This window comes from Trichosurus vulpecula, chromosome 2, assembly GCF_011100635.1.
Source record: "Trichosurus vulpecula isolate mTriVul1 chromosome 2, mTriVul1.pri, whole genome shotgun sequence".
NCBI lineage: Eukaryota > Metazoa > Chordata > Mammalia > Diprotodontia > Phalangeridae > Trichosurus > Trichosurus vulpecula.
Window position 1 is genome coordinate 346,394,914 of NC_050574.1, and position 20,534 is coordinate 346,415,447.

The 20,534-nt window shown below is 38.9% G+C and overlaps 1 protein-coding gene across 3 annotated transcripts in view; it reads right to left on the reverse strand.

The window, feature by feature from the left end:
• ATP6V1A (ATPase H+ transporting V1 subunit A) overlaps positions 1-20,336 on the reverse strand; it is a 47,489-nt gene extending 27,153 nt beyond the window's left edge. Inside the window, exon 1 of one of the 3 annotated variants that reach the window (XM_036744945.1) lies at positions 19,978-20,336. The gene's annotated coding sequence lies outside the window, so the exon portion shown is untranslated. Of the gene's footprint in view, positions 1-3,099; positions 3,174-19,977 lie in introns of those variants that run through there. The other 2 variants (XM_036744946.1, XM_036744947.1) reach the window with 2 other exon arrangements.
• Between the last annotated feature and the right edge of the window lie 198 nt (positions 20,337-20,534).

Here is a 20,534-nt window from a genome sequence, read left to right on the forward strand (position 1 = left end):
ACTTCACCAGAGTTGAGAGATCAGCTTAGCACTGTTGGGGAGAGCTCATGCAAGAGGTATGAACTGAGCTGGACCTGAAGGATGTTTCTTCATTTTTTAGTGAGTTTGGTGGCATGACCTCTAGGTTGATACTAGAAGAAAGGAATTCTGGATTAGGAGAAAGGAATGAACAGAATCACAGCAGCAAGGAAAGGCATGGAATATTTGGGGCATAGTAAATAGTCAGGATAGGAGATTTAAAGGGAAGTATAGAGAGATGAGAAGTCTGGAGAGGTAAGCTGGTATAAGACTTCATTGGGCCCAGAATGCTAGGCTGTGTATGGGGTGCCACTGAACTTTTTTTTTAAGTGAAAATTTATTTTTTTTTCTCTGATCAGCAAAAATCTATTTACTTTCCTTCCTTCTCCCTCCAAAAAAAAAAAGGGGGGGGGGAAACCCCAATTTCTGTTACAAACATATATAGTCAGGCTTATTTCTGTATTTGCCTTCCCAAACATCTAGCAGAGTGTCTCTAGCACATAGTGTGATTCCAATAAATGTTTGCTGATTGATTGGTAGTGGATGGATGGATTTGGTAGTTGGGGGTGGGGTGGGGAAAGAGACCAAAGGACACATGGCCAATTCTGAGAGAAAACTCGTTTAGGGAGGTAAAGATGATGTTTGGTTTTAGACAGTGAGTTTAAAGTGATCACAGCAAACATACATGAGTAACTATTTGGTAAGAATCTTAGAAAATACACATTTTTCAGGATCACATGGCACCTTCACAAAACTGATCACAGTGTTAGGGCTCAAGTCTTTGAATTATTAAATAAAACTATTAGCAAGTAATCAAATTAACTTATTTGCTCTCCTCTTCTCTTGGGGAGTAGTGAGTTAGCTTACTGGCTAGAATGCTTTTTAGTAGCCATCCAATTTGTAGGCCTTATTTCCTTCTCTAAATCCAATAATGTGGCCCACCAATTAGGTGGGGAGTTGGGATGGAGAAGAGAAAGATGGGAATCATGATAAACAAGTCATTTCCTTTCCCTTATTCCCAGACTTTAGTTGCTATATAGCTGTAGTCTTACTTCAAGGAATAAACTGCTAATCTCATGGTAATTCCCCATAAACCCCTCAATCATGGAGAAGGGAAAGGAAACCACTGCATTCAAGCAATCTCCTTTGCTTCTTTTCTGAATGGTTTGGGTTGCTACAAAACGCTATGAACCTATTTAGATGGGACAATTCACAAAACAATCCTGAAATTTATCTATACAGAGGTTTTGTTAGTTTCAGGGTTCAACCCACTCCCTGACAACACGGAACCTTAAAAAACAAACAACCACGCCCAAAACATTGGTGCTGTTCCGGCTAAGCCAGATGATGACATGACAAAAGAAAATAGCAAAATTAAGCTCCGGATTCATGTGTTGCCAAAGTACCAGTAACAGGGCTTCAAAGTAGTCAACAACACTGGAAAACCTACAGGGGACAAAACACTGTTGTGTGCTAAGTTCCTTAAGAAATTATACACATGAACGATTTTGAAAAACCTCACTCAATCTACTCTGAATCAATTTTTTCAATATTATCAAGCATTTAGTAAGTGCTTATTATGTGCCAAAGGGGAAGGAGGGAAGCAACATTCCTTGTCCTCAAGAAAGAATTTGGGGGGGGGGGATGAGGTGAGGAGAGAAAGGAAGATAAAATTTATATAACCAGTATAAACAAAATAAATACCAGGTACTTTTGTTGGGGAGGGGGAACAGAGAAAGGTACTAGCAGCTATAGTGGCCTCCAGACACTTACTAGCTATATCACTTAACCTCTGTCTGCCTCAGTTTCCTCAATTGTAAAGTGGCGATAATAACAGCATCAACCTTCCAGGGTGGCTGTGAGGATCAAGTGAGATAATACTTGTAAAGCACAGTGCTTGGCACAGAGCAGGCACTTATATGTATGGTATTTAATAACTTCTACTGGATGTACAGGTACTGGAGGCTTTCAATCTAAAAAACCAAAATTGTTGCCTCTTTAAAAGCTTTGCTCTAACAAGTAGCAAAATGCAGTCAGAGTGACGCGTAACTGCAGTGACAGAAAAACCAACCTGTAATTATAAAAGAAATGATTTCTATCTTGTTTAGGAGAAAAAAATGAATTCAGTCTTAAAAAAACAACCTAACAACAAATCAACCTAGATTCCACCTAATCACAAATAACTGTTATTCTCCCACTTGGAAAGAGATTTAAAAAGCCTGCTGCAGAAGGGAAATGTCAGCATTACAACACTAAGGATCACCTGATCTAAAGAGTGAGTCATCAGTCTCATCCTCACAACACCCAATAAAACTCTGAAATGACAAATCATAGAGCCAGAGGCCCACTTTATTTTCATTTTGCCATGTCTGCTCCAGAATTTGGAAGCACTATGTATGCTCTAACTCAGTGGCGTCAAGCTTACATAGACAGGCCCTGCAATCACAAAATGACTCAGAAAACCACAAATTAACATTACCTATGTTACACTGTATTTATTTTGTTAAAACATTTCCTGCTTCTCTCATATTTAAAATGTAGATAACTCCTTTCACTACCAATTTCACAAGGTTGCAGTGAAGAGCAAAAGTGATAAATATGCAAGCTGCTTTGTAAACTTCAATGCTCATATAAATTACATTTATTAAAATAATAAAAGTTTGACATAAATGTCCCTAACACAGATCATCCATTCACCCCAAAAATCCTTAATTCAGTAAAGTAGTTTAGATAATTTGGCACATTTAAAATTAACATAACTTTAAAAGAACCTTTTCCTTAAGAGTTTGAAGAGACTGTAAGTCAGTCAACAAACATTAAGTGTCTACTATGTGCCAGGCACTGTGCTGGGGATTCAAAGAAAGGCAAGAGAATCTCTGCCCTCAAGTAGCTTCCCACACATAAAAAGAAACTTGAAAGTGGGGGAAAGAAGGGATGATGAAGACCACCAGCCTGGTGGAAAATGCTGAGATGGTTGCCCTGTGTGCCCCAGTTAAATGTAGGATCTGGGAGGAGCTCTCTGGAAGTCTCCAGTCAGAGGGAGGGGGAGGTCCCCGGGTCAGGGGTGGGGTAGGTACTGACCAGATATATTTCAGAATTGATGAAATCTTGCAGGAAGATGAGTTACTGACTGGAAACAATGTTGAAGTCAGGAGATAGGCCCTATGAGAAACGAAAGGGGAAGAAGTACAATCCTGGGGAAAAAATACTAGATTTGGCATTGGAGGATGGCGCTCAAATCTGACCTCTGTCACTTACTACCTAGTAAACTGTCAGGTGGAAGAGGGATTTGACTTTTTTTTCCCCTTTGGCTTCATAAGTCGAATGGAATCAAATTTAGGTTTCATTTTTTGGGGGAAGGGGGGACAACAAACAAACAAATAGAAAATTTAATAAAAACCACTGGAGTTAGCTTAAGTAGAGGGCCCAGATGGGATTTAAATAGCACTAATCTGTGATGACTAATCAGAATAGTTTTGTGGTTTTCTAAATTCAAATATATTCATTAAGTATTTGTTAAGTACACAATACGTGCCAGACACTTACTAAGTTAGGTACTTGAGATATAAAATGTAAAACAAAACAAAACAGTTCAGTCTCATTGGAGGTGGGGGTGGGATGCAGAATTCAACATACACAGAGATATAAATACAAAATACAGACAAAATAAATGTAAAGTGTATGCGTGTGCGAGAGAGCTAGAGAGAGAGAACATGCTCTCGAAAGCACTAACAATTTGAAGCTATCAGGAAAGGCCTCTTGGGAGCCGGTGCTTGAGGGAACCAGAGGCTCCAAGGTCATTCAGGATCTCCTGTAATGACTAGAGTCTGTGAGGGTGAGTTAAGCATAGAAAGACAGGATGGAGCCAGACTACGAAGGGCTATAAATGCCAAAAATGATTCAGAGCTAGGGATTAGCAAGGGCACAGTAAGTAACGGTCATTTATAATACCAAAGATTAGCATTAACAAGGAGAATGCCTCAAATAGACTATTCAACAAATTGTACTAAAGCAACAGGAATCCTCCCACTGAGTAAAACTATTATCTATAACACCTCAACGGATGGCGCCAACTTTGATTCCCTTTATAATTTGTGTGTGGTTTCTGACCATTCAAATACTGTAAGCAGCACAGTGAAACAGAAATTATGCTGTATGTAAAAGAGTCAGGAAAGGCCTGGATTCAAATTCTAACCCACTATATTTAAAAGTCGTATATATTATGGGCAAGTCACTTGGCTATGAGTCAGCCAGTTTCCTCTTCTGTAAAACAGGCATAATGCCTGTAGTACCAATTTCACGGGTACTTGGCAACCCCAAAAATGATATATTAAATGGAACGAGAAAGCTGGAAAAATGGAAGTAGAAAATGAATGAACCTACATCACCTTACATTTTTAATCACACTTTAACTTTTTAATAGTGCAAAACCAGAAGAATCTAGATTAACTCTGTGGGGACTCAGGACAACCTCTGAATCCTTTTTGGAAATAGCTCTTCAGGAAACACCTTCACACACACATACGCACATATATAGAGAGACTGATGCAGAAATACATCAAATTCAACATGAAATTTTTTGCAAAAGGGTTTTTGCAGAGGCTTGCAGTGATCCCAATTATTTATAGAAGTTTTTACAGATTAAGTTACAATTTTGTCATTTACACCTTACTCTTGCAGAGGAGGCAGAACTCCCACAAAAAAGAAGGGTTGTGGCACTAAGCATCAATGACAAAAACTAGATTTTCCTGGTAAAACTTATGCGGGTAAAAATGTTAAAAACTAGCTTATCATTTGACTCTACTCTGCTATAACTGGTACAGTAGAAAGGAGCATTGGTTTTGGAGTGAAAGGACTTGTGTTAAAATATTGGCTCTGCTCGCCACTGCTGAGGTGACACTGAACATGTGAGGCAGTTTGCTTACAAATAAAATGACGCCAAGACAATGTCAAACTCAAGCAGAAACGGGATGATCCCTAAAGGCTGCACTCAGAAAACCACAAGCAAACATCATCTAGGTTGTATTTTATTCTTATTTATTTTGTTGTTAAACATTTTTCAATTACCTTTTAAGGCAGCACTTGGGAGTTTTGTGGACCTTGAGTTTGAGGCCTCTAGAGCAGAAGACCTCCAAAGTCCATTCTCCTGATAAATCTATTATCCTGTTAAGGTAGCAGTTGAAGAAAAACAGGATGTATCATGAATACCTCATGACTAGATACAGAAACTACAAGTCATTCAGATGGTGAATTTCCAAACTCTTAACTTCCTTTTTTAATAACTGTAAGCATTCTGAGTCTAGAGGAATATATGAGTGTTTTAAGGATATACTCTTTCTCCCTCCGTATATATGTGTTTAGTGGTTTAAAATATAAACATAGACATTTCAGTTAAAATTGCATATCAGAAAAATTACCTGAGGGGAATAAAAGTATAGAAAATAAATGAATAATGGCGATTTATTACAAATAGCTCAAAATGCTTTCTAGATATTTAAAATTCTTGAGAGGTAAAGCAGCAGAAGGATTTTACGGAAAGTTTAGTTTAGAAAGGTCATCTGCCAACGATCACTTAATGATTAAAAACTAGGTATAGAGAAATTAAAATTGGACTCTTCAGTCAGAAGACCCACGGTCCAGTGGGTTGTGGGGGCTGTTAAGACTACTTGATGTATCTCATTTCGTAGTGTCTGTCTGACTTAACGTTATGACTTCTTTTCTTATGTGTTTATTTAAGGTTCTAATTTTGCTTTTTAGAATTCTGTAACTACAAGTGCTATCCTTCACCCAGAGGAGTAGAAATGATTCAATATTGTTTACTGTAGAATATATGCATACATGTATACATAAATATATTGATAAGGCCTTAATCCCTCCTTAGAATTTTTGTGTATTAAAAATTTATTAACCATCTCCTATGGAACCTGAGTATTTCATTTGTATTATCATTTCACACACAGAATACCAAGGTGGGAATAGAGAGGAGAAACCATAAACACCTCTGAGGCCTTTGATCCCTAGCTTGAGACAAAAAACTAAAGGCAGTCCAGGCATTTTCCAGATAGTTTAAGACAATGGTGTTAAAATCCAGGCATGTTGACTTAGAAAACCACAAAATAACATTATCTACATCATATTGAATTTTTATTTATTTTGTTTAAACATTTACCACATACATTTTAATCTGGATCAGGTCACACTCACTAAACTATAGTGAGTGCTCCCTAATTTGTAGGCTATTTGGATTCTTTATCACACTATCCCCTTACCCCCACCCTCCTAGTAAAACTGGGTTTAAAAAAGTTTTGTAAAGTCTTTCATCACTATGACAAACATTTATTGAACAACTAATGTGTTAAGTTATGGGATTATGCTACTTGGCTCATGTAGAGGCTATTCTCTATAAGTAACTGAATTCAACAAGCATTTATTAAGTTCCCATTACATGCCAGGAACCACACTAGAGGCCAGAGATACACATTTTTAAAAAAGTAACAAACAATCCCTACTCACAGGAGTTTGACATTTTAATAAATCCTAATAGTATATGCTGACATTGTTTATTTTTGAGGATTATTAATTATCTCAAAAGCTGATTTATAGCAATGCTGACATTTACCCTTAACTAAATGCTATGCAAAGATCATATTTTAAACTTTCTACAGATATTAACATTTACGTAACTCTACTTTTATTGCCTGTCCTAAATATAGACTAGAGATGGGGGGGCTGGACCTGTGATTTCACCGGCAAAGTGAATTCCTAGATGAAGAAACTTCCTTTACCAATACTAGATTCTGCAACTTGAGAGTGTTCACAGCATCTATCATCTGCAGCAATGAGAGCTTAAGTGATCTGCCCAGGGCCCTACAAGCAATATATGTCAGAAGGGGGGCTTGAATTCAGGGGTTCCCCCCAAGGTTTTAGGCTGTCTCTTTATGGCACACAGTTCCAAATGTATGTAGTGAAATTTGAACTCATAGGACTGATCATCTAACTATATCTTTACAGTCAGTTCTTGCCTGCCTATTGGCATTTTTCATACACTTAGCTTTTTTCTTTAGGGATTACTTAATAATCAAAGAGAGCAGGCTGGATTCCATCTGTGAAACTGCAGTGATTTTAATGAACCTATCAAGAAAAAAGACCTATCTTTTAAATGCAAATATTGTCCAAGTGATGTTATATTGCTAATCAGTCTTAGAATGCCACAATGTCTGAGGAATCAGGGTTGTGTCAATGGTGGCTCAAAGTGGGCCACAGCATATTTCCAGGGATGACCTGTGGAGCAGGTCATGAAAAAAGAAGTGTGCCAGTCACATAAGGAAGAGGAGAAAAAGACTTCTGAAGAAGGGGTGAACTGGCCCAAGGCCAAAGTGGAGCAGGTCAAACCTCCCATAATAATCAGGAGTGGGGTTAGGCCATTTCTACTGCACTTCTAGCCTGGTAATAAAGACTCAGTGTCTTTCCCTTTGCCCCCCTAGAAAAAAGAGTTTCCTGGGCAACAAAAGATTTTGTTTCTTAAGAGTAGGCTGCTTTAATTTAAAAAAAAAAATAAAGAGAAAAAAAGTGTAATGTCAAATAGATCAGTACATATCACGATAGGTCATACATAAAACGTTTATAGAAAGGAAAAAGACCTTTTCAATACCGATAAACATGCCAAAAATTCAGGCCTATTTACAGAAATGCAGTTCTCAAGTAAGAAAAATGAGTCAAGAAACTCAAGGGTTAAAATATTACCTTTGAGACTGCTATACACTTCAGAGAGGCATAGTCAATATTGTTTAAGAAATGTTTGTTTTTATTGTAAAAGGATATTTAGCAAGGAAACTAGTTAAAGTCAACACAAAAAAAGGATTCTCTCCCAAAAAACCCATATAGATTTCAATGAATTGACTGAAGCTATTGTCACCACAATCTTTTAACAAAACCATGTATTAGAATGAAACAGTAATCTACAAGAAGTTTAGTAGTACAGCTATTACTCCTACAATTCTTAATTTAGCAATGCTTTTTAAAAAAAGGATGAAATAATATATTAAATAATTGTTAATTTCCCTTTCTTCTAAATATATTCTTATTTGAAACCATACTTGAGGGTAACAAACATATAATCCAATTTTAAAAGTTTATAGAAACTTTACTCACCCAAACCTTCACATTTCCTTATGTGAATCCTGTCATATGATTAGGAGTCAGGTGATCTAGGTCAAGCTTGTGCAATAGTCTCTATATCTCAAGGGCAGAAACCATTTCTCAATGCCTTACCAGACTTTTAAACTTAACAATGTTTTAAGTTCACGGACCCCAAGTTAAGAACCCTTGGAACTAGATTATCTCCAAGGCCCCTTCCAACTCTAACTCTATGATTCTACCAGCTTAAAAATTATCTGGTATTTATGTTTTAATTTCTTCTGGCATTTTAAATGTTAATATCCTACTAACTTTTAAGATTGTATTTACATACACAAAACAAAGTAGAGAATCCATGTAATTATCTGGATGATATTTTTTAAACCCAGCATGCTTGAAATAACCAAATAACTATAAAAAAATTAAAATGAGATCATTCGAGTATCTAATTTTATATAATAGAGCAGTTTGAGAGAGCCTAAGACTCTCTACAAGGTATAGTGGAGAGGCTGATCCTGGAGTTTCTTAAAGAAAGATCCGAGTTTGTCTTGCTTCTAATATATTATTCAATCAACAAGTATTTATTGCTAATCTACTATGTGCCAGACACTGGTTACAAATAAACAAATGAAACAATACTTACTTGCCAAAAGCTTATAAGCTAGAGGTGAAATTGACCCAGGTGATGCATGTCACTTCATTTCCCAGGCAAATTATTTTCTAAGTTAAGTTACAGAAGAATTTCCTACCTTGTTGAAATCATAGGTCAAGACCCAAAGAAACAAAACCCACATAATTTATGAATTTACTATTCTTGACAGTGATTGTAATTGGTATTTGTTGAACCTATGATTTCATCCTATCAGGAATTCCTTGTGTAGAAACTCTTGGCTCATACAGAATGGTAGTTCTCACATCTTAAAGTTATATTCAGGTCAAATTTGGGGTGGTAGGAGATGTAGCTATGGAGCCTGTTAAAGAGATCAGGGCTGGAGATAGATTTAGGAGTCAACTCCAAAAAGGAAAGACTTGAAACTCATAGAAATTATGGATATTTTGGAAATATGGTAAATATCATTGGGAGGGAAGGGGGTAGGCATGGGAGAGAGGGAAGGTGAGGGGGACAGGGAGAGAGGGAAGGTGAGGGGGAGAGAGAGGGAGGGAAGGGGGGGAGAGGGAGGCAGGGGGAGGAGGGGGGGAGAGAGAAAGAGAGATGGGGGGGGAGAGGGAGAGACAGACAGACATGGGGCAGGGTGCGGGTGGGGGGCAGGCTTGGCAAGGAATAAATTAGCCAGCAATGGGACAAGAAAAAAAGTTTTTAGAGAACCTAATCCAACTCCTCATTTTCCACCTGAGGAAAATGAAATCCAGAGAGGGAGTATTACCTGCATAAGGTGATATGAGTGAATCAGTAGCAGAATTTGCACTTAAAACGCCTAGCATCCAGTCCAAAGCTCTTTCTACTACACTGGCACTAAATTCCCTCAGAATCTGCGCTTTATCAGGGGATTGCTAAAGGTTTATTTTGATTTTGGCAAAAAAGATAAAATACTTTATACTACTCTGGTGAAAAAGATAGAGAGATAAGGCCTAGATAATAATACAATTGGGGGATTCAGAATTGATCGGTCTGACTCTTTTGTTCTCAATACTTCAAGGTTACCTCAACTGAAAAGTTCCAGCAGAATGTTCAAGTATCTAAACTAATTAACATACCCAAAGAGACACACAAGGTGACTGCTCAACAAATTTGCAGATGGACACAATGCTGGGGGCAGCTAACTCCCAGGAAGACAAACCTAGGGTCCAAAAGATCTAGGTAGCTTAGAACACTCTGATTCTGGTAAAATAAAATTTGATAGGACTAATGTAAAGTCTTCCACTTGGCTCGAAAAAACAATTTCACAAGCACATGATGAGTGGGGAATGGTTAGACAGTAGTTTGTCTGAAGAAGATCTGAGAGGTTTTAATGGACCATAAAGTCGGCAGTGTGATGTCAGACAAAAATACTAACCATTTATGTATCTGTCGGAATAGTTTCAAGGAATAAGGAGGTGATGGTCTCTTTGCACCCCGCCCTGGTCAGACTACACAGGAAGCGCTGGATTCAGGTCTGGGCAACACAGTTTAAGGAGGACAATAATGAGCTGTAGTGAGTGCATCTAGAGGAGAGCAGCCATGATAGGTGAAGGGAAAGCATGTAGAGAAACTGGGGGTGTTTACTGGACTAGAATCAAAGGGGGAAGGGACATGTTAAATATCTGAAGAGCTGTCCCATCGAAGTGAGGATTTGATTCATGCTGTCTATATTGGGCAGAACTACAAGTAATGGATGGAAGTTGCAAAGGGGAAAACTTCACAATTAGAATTAAATGCTGTTATACGGTGGCAGCTGGCTACCTCCTCCTGGCTGAGTGGTGCAGTGCATAGAATGCTGGATCTGGAATCAGGTGGACCAACTCTGATTCAAATCAGGTCTTAGACATTTATTGGCAGTGTGACCCTGGGCTAAGTCACTTAAACTCCTCAGGGCTTCTGTTTCCTCATCAGTAAAAGGGAATAAAAATAGTACCTACCTCCTAGGGTCAAATGATCCTATGTCTAAGTAAAGAGCTTTGTAAATCTTACAGTAACATAAATACTACCTATTATTATTATTATAAAGATGATGATTAATCTTTGGAATCTCCCCTAGGACTTTCGATGGGAAAAGCATACAACAGTCACTTAGCAAATGCTTGCTGAATGAATTATATCTTAGTGTCTAGTGAACTAATACTTATTGCAAAGATTCATAATTAGAGTTGGAAGGGGCCTTGGAGATAATCTAGTCCAAGGGTTCTTAACTTGGGGTCCATGAACTTAAAACACTGCAAATAATTATACTTCAATAAAAATTTCCTTCATAAATCCTAAGTATTTCATGCATTTAAAGACATTTTTTCTGAGAAAGGGTTCTCGTAGGCTCCACCAGACTGCCTGGGCCACCAGAAAACTTAAGAAGTCTTTGCTCTGGTCAAAGCCCAGCACTTTCCAGTAAAGGCAACTGAGGCCCACCTGTGGCTCACCTGCCCACCACCACACATGTAGGAAGTAGTATCTGGTACCTTGTATTGCTATTTATCTGTTTCCCCATTCAGACTGTAAGCTCGGTAACTCAGTCTGTGTCTCATAACAGTAATAACAGCACTTATGTAGTATGTACAAAAGTGTCCTCACAAGGACCCTGAGAGGTGCTATTATTCTTGAAACTGAGGCAAACAGCAGTTAAGTGACTCACTCAAGGTCACACCACCAATACTGTATGAAGCCAGGTCTGAACTAGGCCTAGGGCTCTATCCTTTGCCACCTTCCTGCCTAATAACACTTTTTGTCTACAGTGCACTCTGCCGAGTCGGTGAAAAATGGGAAGTCACGTTTGATGGGGACCACTACTTGGCTTAATTAGCTATCTTTTCAGTATGTGACTTATTCTCTCCAACTAGACAGTAAGCTCCAAGAAAAGAGTCTTCTTTATTCTACTCAACTCTGTAGCTCCTAACTTGGTTGTTTAGTGTTGTAGGAACTTAAGAAAAGTCACTGATTTGATATTCTGAAAAGGAACTCTTTAAATAAATGAGATGCACCGATGGGGAGAAGGACTAGAACCGGAATTTCTTAGTATAGGGAACCCAATCCAAAAAGGAAACTCCTCACTCAAAAAAGGCCCACACCTTCTCTACAACTTGGAATCTCAGAGAGAGAGGTGTCTGGGGTATATTGAGAAGCAAAATGACTTGTCTGGGGTAAATTATGAGCTCTGATGTGTCAGAGGCAGCCTTCCTACACCAAGCTGCTTCTTAATTTGCAGTTATTGCTTTAAAAAATTTTAATGTAATTACATTATTTGTTGAAAAACAAATAGGTTTGAAATGTAACATAACATTATCCAATATTCCCAATTAATCTGTATTTTCATCAATGGAGTAGTTATTTCTCTTTTATAGATGGGAAAACTGGAGACAAAAGAAGTTGAGGGACCCAAGCTGGACGAGATAGTTTAGTGTTAGAAGCAGCTTTGGAGGCTACTGAGTCTAAGCCCTTGAATTCACAGATACAAGGAGATGAAGCTGACAGAGTTTGTTGACTTCTGAGATCACACAGCTGGTGAGGGTCTGAAAGAGGAGTCAAACAGGGGTCTGTTCTCCTTTGCCTTCTGAAGCAAAGACAGTGCCTCTCTGTTCACTGTGACTTTGACCTGCCTTGGGTTACCTCAGTTTCTTCCCGTGTAAAAATTAAGTTAAATTAGATCATCTCCAAGGTTCTCTTTTAACTTGGACATTTTCTGATTCTTGAAGTACAGCAGCAGTTAAGACAAGGCTGCTGTAGCCAAAATGCTTCCTGGGTACATGAGGCAGAAACTGGAGTTAGAAGAATGAAGAGAATTTGGAAGGACAGAAGGAAAGAAGGAAGAGATATCTGAGACATAAAGAACTGCGAAAGCCATAGCTCAGGGCTACCGCCTGGGCAAGGGACAAGAGAAGGGACAAGCTCATTGTGGAAGAAATTACATATTGGAAAATATAAGGAAGTAGTACTGGATCAGTTTGCTGGGAGCAAATTACAGACCCTAGAAATCCAGAAAGCCAAATGCCTGGCGCAATTAAAAGAATGCTAGATTCTCCGCTTCTTACTACTTTTGCCTTTCTTATATGTCATCTGTAAAATGGGTATAATACTTGTACTAATCTGACAATATTGTTTTGAGGATCAAATGAGATATTGCACAAAAGCACTCTGCCACCTTTAAAACACCAATCAAATGCCAGCTATTATTCTAGAGATTGTCGAAGAGTGAAATGATGAAAGTGATGTGTTAGGAAGATTAGTCTGACAGCAGTATGCATAATGGTTTCATAAAAGCTATGACTATAAAATAGTAAGACTGTGGTCACTTCAAAACATTTTAGAATGTGAATAATTCAAGTTAACAAAAGTTCAAATTTCTATTACATAAATGCACTGGGTTATTATTGGGGGAGTGAAGATTTTTAAAAGATAGTTCCTGCCTTTAAGGAGCTTACACTCTCTTGAGGATGGTGGTGGAGAGTTACAACACAAAAGTATAATATAAAGTAGGGAGATCAAGAGAGGCAAAAATAGGTATTCAAATAAAAAGCTTGAGAAAAATCTGGGAAAAAAACATGAAGTAGTCCTGATGAACCTGCCTCTTAATTTTATTTTAATGCTACCCATCAAAGTTAGTTTACAATGAAAAAGGAGAATCTTCCTAAGTCTAAAGAGTAATTTTTAAACTTTCCATTAGTTAGGAATGAAAGATGAGTCCAAGCTAGGAAATATATTCTAGATGAAAATGATTTAACACAAAAAAATAGTACTAGTTATTTATCATTCATTTCAAAACATGTTCACAGAAAATATTGAGGTTATTAATCATATTTCATTGAACATAATTTTCAAAGCTGTGCCAATGAATGGTAGTCTATTAAAATATTAAAATACATACTACATACTCTGTGTGCCCAGAAATCCTGAATATATATATGTATATATGTGCACAGACACACACACACACTTTTTGGGCACATCACAGGATCCAATATACAGCTGGGGCAAAATGTAATTGAGAAATGTTTAAGAAAATAAATAACATAGAGATTTGCCTAAGGTCATTTGCCCAAATCCACTGACTCCAAACCTAGCTCTTTCTCTCTGGTGTGTTCTTCTCTCCTTCTTTCTTAAACCTCTCAGTTCCCTTAAAGGCTCAGCTCAGGTGCCAATTCTTACAGAAAGCCTTTTCTGAGGCTCCCCAGTTGCCAGGATCTCCCCTCCAATATATTATTTTATATACTATTGTGTGTTTCCTTGTCTGTGTACATGCTGCTTCTCCCAAAAGAAGTGCAAACTCCTTGAGAGCAGGTTGTTCCTTTAATTTTTGCCCACCATAGTAGGTGCTTAATAAACATTTGTTTAAAAGGTACCAATACTAAAGAGAATACCAAAAATCGTTCTTTTATTAGAATAAATTACTAATACTTTTCTCAGGAGTACAGTGAAACACAAACATGTGACAGTTCAGTTTCAACTAACATTTAATCTAAATTCAAAAATTTTCCAAGCAAAAAAAAAAAAAAACAAACAAACACAAAACCCCAAAACCCAGACACACTAATTCTTTTTCAGGAAATGGAAAAATCTACTTGGGTTCAAGTACTTAATTTTCCTTATGTGTCTAACTCATATGGTGGTTGTGAGGATAAAAGAGATTTTAAAAAACGCCCTATCAGACAGTAAATTTTACCTTAAAACTTTGTATCTTTCTTACTGCCCAACAGAATGCTCAGAATACACAGTGCCTTTTTTACTCCAAAAATTAAAGACCCACTTTTGTAAAATGCCCAGCTAGGATTTATCAAAATTATCCAGAAAACTTGTTTTACATTGCTCTTCCTCCGGGTTTTGTTTTTGTGTTAGCTCCTTTGCTTGATAGATATTAACAAAGATATTAACAAAGGAGGGAATTCATACATTATGTGTATATATATATATATATATATATATACATATATATATATGTATGTAACTCTCCCACCTCCTCGTCCCCCAATGGTTTAATTCCAAATTTTTCTATGACTCAGTGTTCAAAGCAAAGATAAACCACTGGAAGTTGAAGGTTATGACTTCCCTTGGAGACTATGCCCGTTGATAAACCACTGGAAGTTGAAGGTTATGACTTCCCTTGGAGACTATGCCCGTTTTTCAGCTTCAGAGAACACTAAAATGCCACCATCAAATATACATGAGTACAGGTGACTCATACTTTCAAGTAATGATAACCGATATTAACACAACACTTCAAAGTTTGCAAAATGCTTTTCACATATTATTTGATTTGATCCCCAAATATAGTATTCTCCATTTTACAGATGAGGAAATTAGGCTCACAGAGGTTAAAGTGAATTGATCACAAGTAAGCATGGCTGGGATTCAAACTCAGATCTATTTCTCCCAAACAAACGGCTTGATAATTTGAATTTTTTTACTGAGGTTATTATTGTTTGAATAATATGTATAAAATCTTTTAAATTTTTTGATTAGTTTCCCTGCCCTGTCTCAAACAGTATCATAGATTGTATTGTAGATTCTCCAAATGTTTCTACTAAGCTCACTCAATAGCCAAATCAATATTTGACAGGACTTAGTATCAAATAGCAAAACACCCAGAAAAGAGTTCTAATAGCTCCGACCTAGCATATTTTAGAATTCTTTTCTAAAGTATTTTCAGGTTCAAGCTGATATATTTGTTGGCTAATAGCTGGTATATAGTCTTTGGTGTTTTATCCTCCAATTATATGTACAATTATTTTAATTAGCTACTATACACTTTCTACACCTATTATAATACTATTATTGTTAGAAATAACCTCCTTTTTTGAGGAGGGGGAGAGAGGAAGGCATGGCAACTGGGGTTAAGTGACTTGCCCAAGGTCACACAGCTTAGCGTGTCAAGTACCTGAGGCCGCATTTGAACTCAGGTCCTCCTGAGTCCAAAACTGGTGCTGTACTCGTTGCACCACCTACCTGCCCCTGTTAGAAATAACCAACTTGGATTTTCTTGTACAATTAATTTTGCAGAAACATTGTGAAGACTCATGAAACTCTATATGGAAAGTGTTTTGAATTCAAAATAGGAAAAGTATGTTAACTATAAGCACCTGGAGTATCCACTTAGTTTAGTCCAGGGCATGCATGGTTCCACCCCAGTTAGCTTATCACAAAGAAAAACTCGGGTTCTGGTCCAGATGTTCCACACTCCTAATGCCAATCAACTGTTTTACAAAGCAAGCTATTTATTACAAGGTGAGAGAAGGTGGATGGCTCAAGGTAACACTTCCGGAAAATCAAGTCAAACCACCCCTCCCAAAGACACAGTCAGCACAGCTACACCTGACCTATGAAATTTCTAGTACCAGTTAATGTTAATTGTAATACTTGGTTGTTCACCTCATGTGCATTAGATAGAGTTCTTCTTTCCCCAGAGACACTTCGTATGTGACCTTGGGCAAGTCATAATTCCTCCAGGCCACAATTACTTCATCTATAAATTGAGGAGGGAGAAAATAAGATACCTTCTAACTCTAAATTTTGGAAAAGTCAGACAGGACTTATCAACTAAACAACCACAAATTCTAAATCCGGGATCCTATTGCTAATAATGAATAACACACTATAGAACTGGTTCACAAAAAAAGCTGCCAAAATGGATTACAACTGGGTCACAAAGAATTTCAATGGAAGAGATTTTGTATGTGAACGTGTGCACCTATCTAAATACTTCTAGTAAAACTCTTATCAGCTGAAATGTACCTTTTGGTCTGCAATACAAAATCCTATGTAGCCATATCCTCAGGGGTTCAGGGATGATACCCTCAGGTCACAAAAATACTGGTCTATAAAAATAGTTGTATGACTGGGTGTGGTGGTGTTCACCAGCAATCTCTGCTACCTGGAAGGCTGAGGCTGGTGGATCTCTTTAACCCAGGAGTTCTCAGCTGCAGTGGGTTAATCATGCTGATTTAAAATCCTTTCCTTTATTTCCCTATCCTAATTAAATTTAACACAACAAATATTATATATAATCTTGATGACATCAGCCAGATTGAAATGGCTTTCCTGGTAATTTTCCTCTGTCTCACTCAGTCTGGACTGCCTCAGACCTTTCAGAAACCTGGAGGAAACCATCCTTTTTTGGTGGAGATTCAACTGGGCAATGAAGTAACACTTCCTTGGATATGAAGTGATTTGTTTTGTCCTCTATTTAGAGGTCAGGGGAGACTCTCTAATTGGTAGGTTCTATGCCTTGCACATACCAGAAGAGTCCTTTTCATACCTGCGGGAAGTTTGGTTATAGAACTTAGGGCACTAATTTTACTTGTCAGCACATGTCAGCAAACTGAAAGGGAGTTTGCCATTACGGATGGAAGACTGATATTAAGAGTGAAGAACACTTGTGTTCAAGATCCATTGCTGACACTTAACTGGAGATGTGGCCACAGTCAAGTCACTTAATCTTTTGGAGTCCCAGGTAACTCTAAAACTCCATCCATATTAGCTTCACTTAGTGATCTCAGCTCCCATGGATTTAACTATCGTCTCTATTTATCCAGTGACCTTGAGTCTGGAATTTCCAACTGCCTTTCAGATATCTTGAACTGAATGTCTATCTTAAATTCAACCTGTTTAAAAGTGAACTCATCATTTTCTCCCTAAATACTCCCTTCCATCCCCACTTCCCTATTTCCTATCAGGCAAGCCCACTCTCCCAGTCCCCCTGAGGCTCACAAACCAGGTGTTATCCTTGACTCTCTCGACACTCCTCACATCCAAGCCATTGCCAAGGCCTGCTGATTTCACCCTTGCAACATCTCTCTAATATCCCTCCTTCTCTCCTCTGACTCTACCACCAATTTAAATCTAGTGTAGAACTTCATCTCCTAACATCTCAGACCTGGACAACTGCAATAATAGCCTTCTGGTGGATTTATCACAAGTTTTTCTCCAAACCAATCTATCCTCCAGTTGTCAAGTTCAGGCTGACCATGTCACTGTCATACTCAATAAACTCCAGTGGCTCCAAATCCCCTCAAGGATAAAATACAAAATTCGTGCTTGGCATTCAAAGCCCTTCATAACCTAGCAGTCCAGTCTTCTTACACTTTACAACTCCTCATGAACAAACTCTTTAATCCAATGACAATAGTCTATCTCTTAGTTCCCATGCATTTTCTCTGGCTTTCCCAAATGCCTGGAATTCTAGCCCTCATCTCAGTCTCCTGGCTTCTTTTAAGTATCAGCTAAAATCCCATTTTCTATAAAAAGCCTTTCCCTGACGCTCTTAATTTTAGTATCTACCCTCTGTTAATTATTTCCCATTTATCGTGTATATAACTTGTTTGTATGTGTTTGCTTGTTGTCTCTACCATTAAGACTGTGAGCTCCTGGGGCGAAGGGGCTGTCTTTCCCCTTTCTTTGTATCCCCAGTGCTTAGCACAAAGCTTTATAAACACACAGGGACTGAGAGCCGCCCACCTATGTAGTTTCCTTTCTAGGAGTTCCCCACACATATAAAATCTAACAATGTGCCAGGCTCACAACCAGAAAACACAAAGCGTTGAAAACCTGGGGAGGAGGGAGGGGGAGAGAAAGGATCAGGTGGGAACTTTCAACTTTCTTTCCGAATCTGATTAATCAATGTGGCAAGTTTTTTCTTCTTTTTGATTTAATAAAACCCTATCCAAGCCAAATTATATATATATTTTTCCTATTTTCTTGAACATGTTCTTAGATTACATTTAAATGACAGACTTAACTACTGATCTGTAACATTACAGTTACATTATGAAAAGTGAATCATGTTCTAAATTTCACAATCAAATCAGTAATTTTCATAGCGCAGCTTATATTGTGAAGGGAGGGGGAAATTCAAGGTTCGGTCTAAGTTAGCTACATATAATGGACATAGTTTATCCCGAAACTAAAACATACCCACTTCTAAGGTAGCACTGTTTGGGGAATAACATATTCCAAAAGAAGCAGCAGTACCTCCAGCAGCACAAAATTCCTAGTCATTCAGAAAAGACGGTTGCTTGTGTTTTGTAAATAAAATGCCTTGAGTATCTGCAGCTTTACAAAATAACAACCCTGACAACCAACCCAGGTCACCTGGAATTTTACAGCTAGGAAATCCAAAAGAAAGGTGACTGAGGTTATAAGCAAATTACAAAAAAACAAACAAAAAAAAATCGGCCCCTCTCCCCCGCCTAAAACCGACCGTAAGTCCGATTCGTTTATCATTATTTGCTAATGGTTAGGAGCAGCTACTAAGATCTGGATAAAATCGGAGAGGGCTGGGGGGGGGACGGGGGAGGGAAGCACCTGTAAAAATGTCTACGAAATTTAAAAAAAAAGGAAAAACGCCAACACACCAGAAGGGTCCAAGATAGGAAGGAAGCAACATAGACATATAACCTAAAATTGAGGTAGACTACTGTTTAATAAATATTTGGTTTATATTCTAATCCTCGCCCTAGCAAATCAGTATTGCCTTCCTTTTCTGATCCGTGATAAATCAATGGCAATCCACTTCCCCATGGGTTAACATGGCCCTCCTACAGACCAAGATGCTGCAATACCATGTTCTTCAACTCCTCCCCATCCCATCTGGACTGACGCATCACTACCTATTTAAGGATGCAGTTTAATATATGTTGTGTATACCGTATGTTTTATACACATACATATATGTAGACATACATACACGTACATATATAGGGAAATGCACATAAGTTAGGCTTTGGTTTTCAAGGCAGAGAAATAAAAGGTTTGCATTTCAAACGTCTCCACGTTCTGCCCTTCCCCGTGACTCCAGAAGACCTGAAAATACCTAAATGCTCTTCGACTTTCCGTCGCGGGGTTAAAGCCTTTAGGAACAGCCTCCGAGTCGCGGGCAGCATCAGGGACGGAGCCCTCACGGCCACTCCCAGAGCCAGGTGACTCCCCAGACGGGGGACCCCCTCCCCCCAGCCGCAGAGCTGCAGCCCGGGAGCTCGCCGGGAGGCCACTACGCTCCTGAGGCTCTGCGGGCCCCCAACGAAGGCTCATAACGGCCGGCAGCGCTCGCCTCCGCCCTGGGGGAAGAGCCCGATACCGTGACCGGCCCGAGCAGGCGCTAAACGGCATCTCCCTCCGGTGCCGACCCGGACAAGGCCGCACTCGACACGTCTGCCCGCCCTCCCTCCCGCCCTCCTCCGCCCGGTGCTCACCTACTGTGGCGCGAGCTGCCGAGGACTGGGCGAGCGGCCGGGTAGGGAGGAAGCCCTTCAGCTCTGTCACTGCGGACTTCGGCGATTCCAGGAGCAGTGGCAGAGGGGGCGGGGCCTCGAGAGTCAAATGATTCCCCCTAAGCCCCACCCCTTCTCCCAACCCGCCTTCCCAAGGCGCAGTGCATCTCGGGAATTTCTCTTTTACTAGGGATGTTTTTAGAAACTCACTTTCTTGCTATTTGGGTCCCCTGTTATTGTTTTTAGCTGTCCAGAAAGATACACGTCGTAAGGAAGGGAAAACAAGCTCTCTCCATTTATAGGGTGTGAGAGCGATGGGAACGAGGTCAAAGGGTATTGCCAAGGAAATGACGTTTTTCTTCGATGAACGGAAATGGCAATGGGGATTCCATCCCACTGGTTCTGGTTTTAATAACCCCGGCCCTTAGGAGTGCACAGGCCACGTGACCGAAAAAGCTTGGGTTGGGGGCAGGCAAGGTATCAGAATGTAATGCTTTTATTAATTTTTTAAAAAGGTCCTCTTTATTTCGCGTTAACTA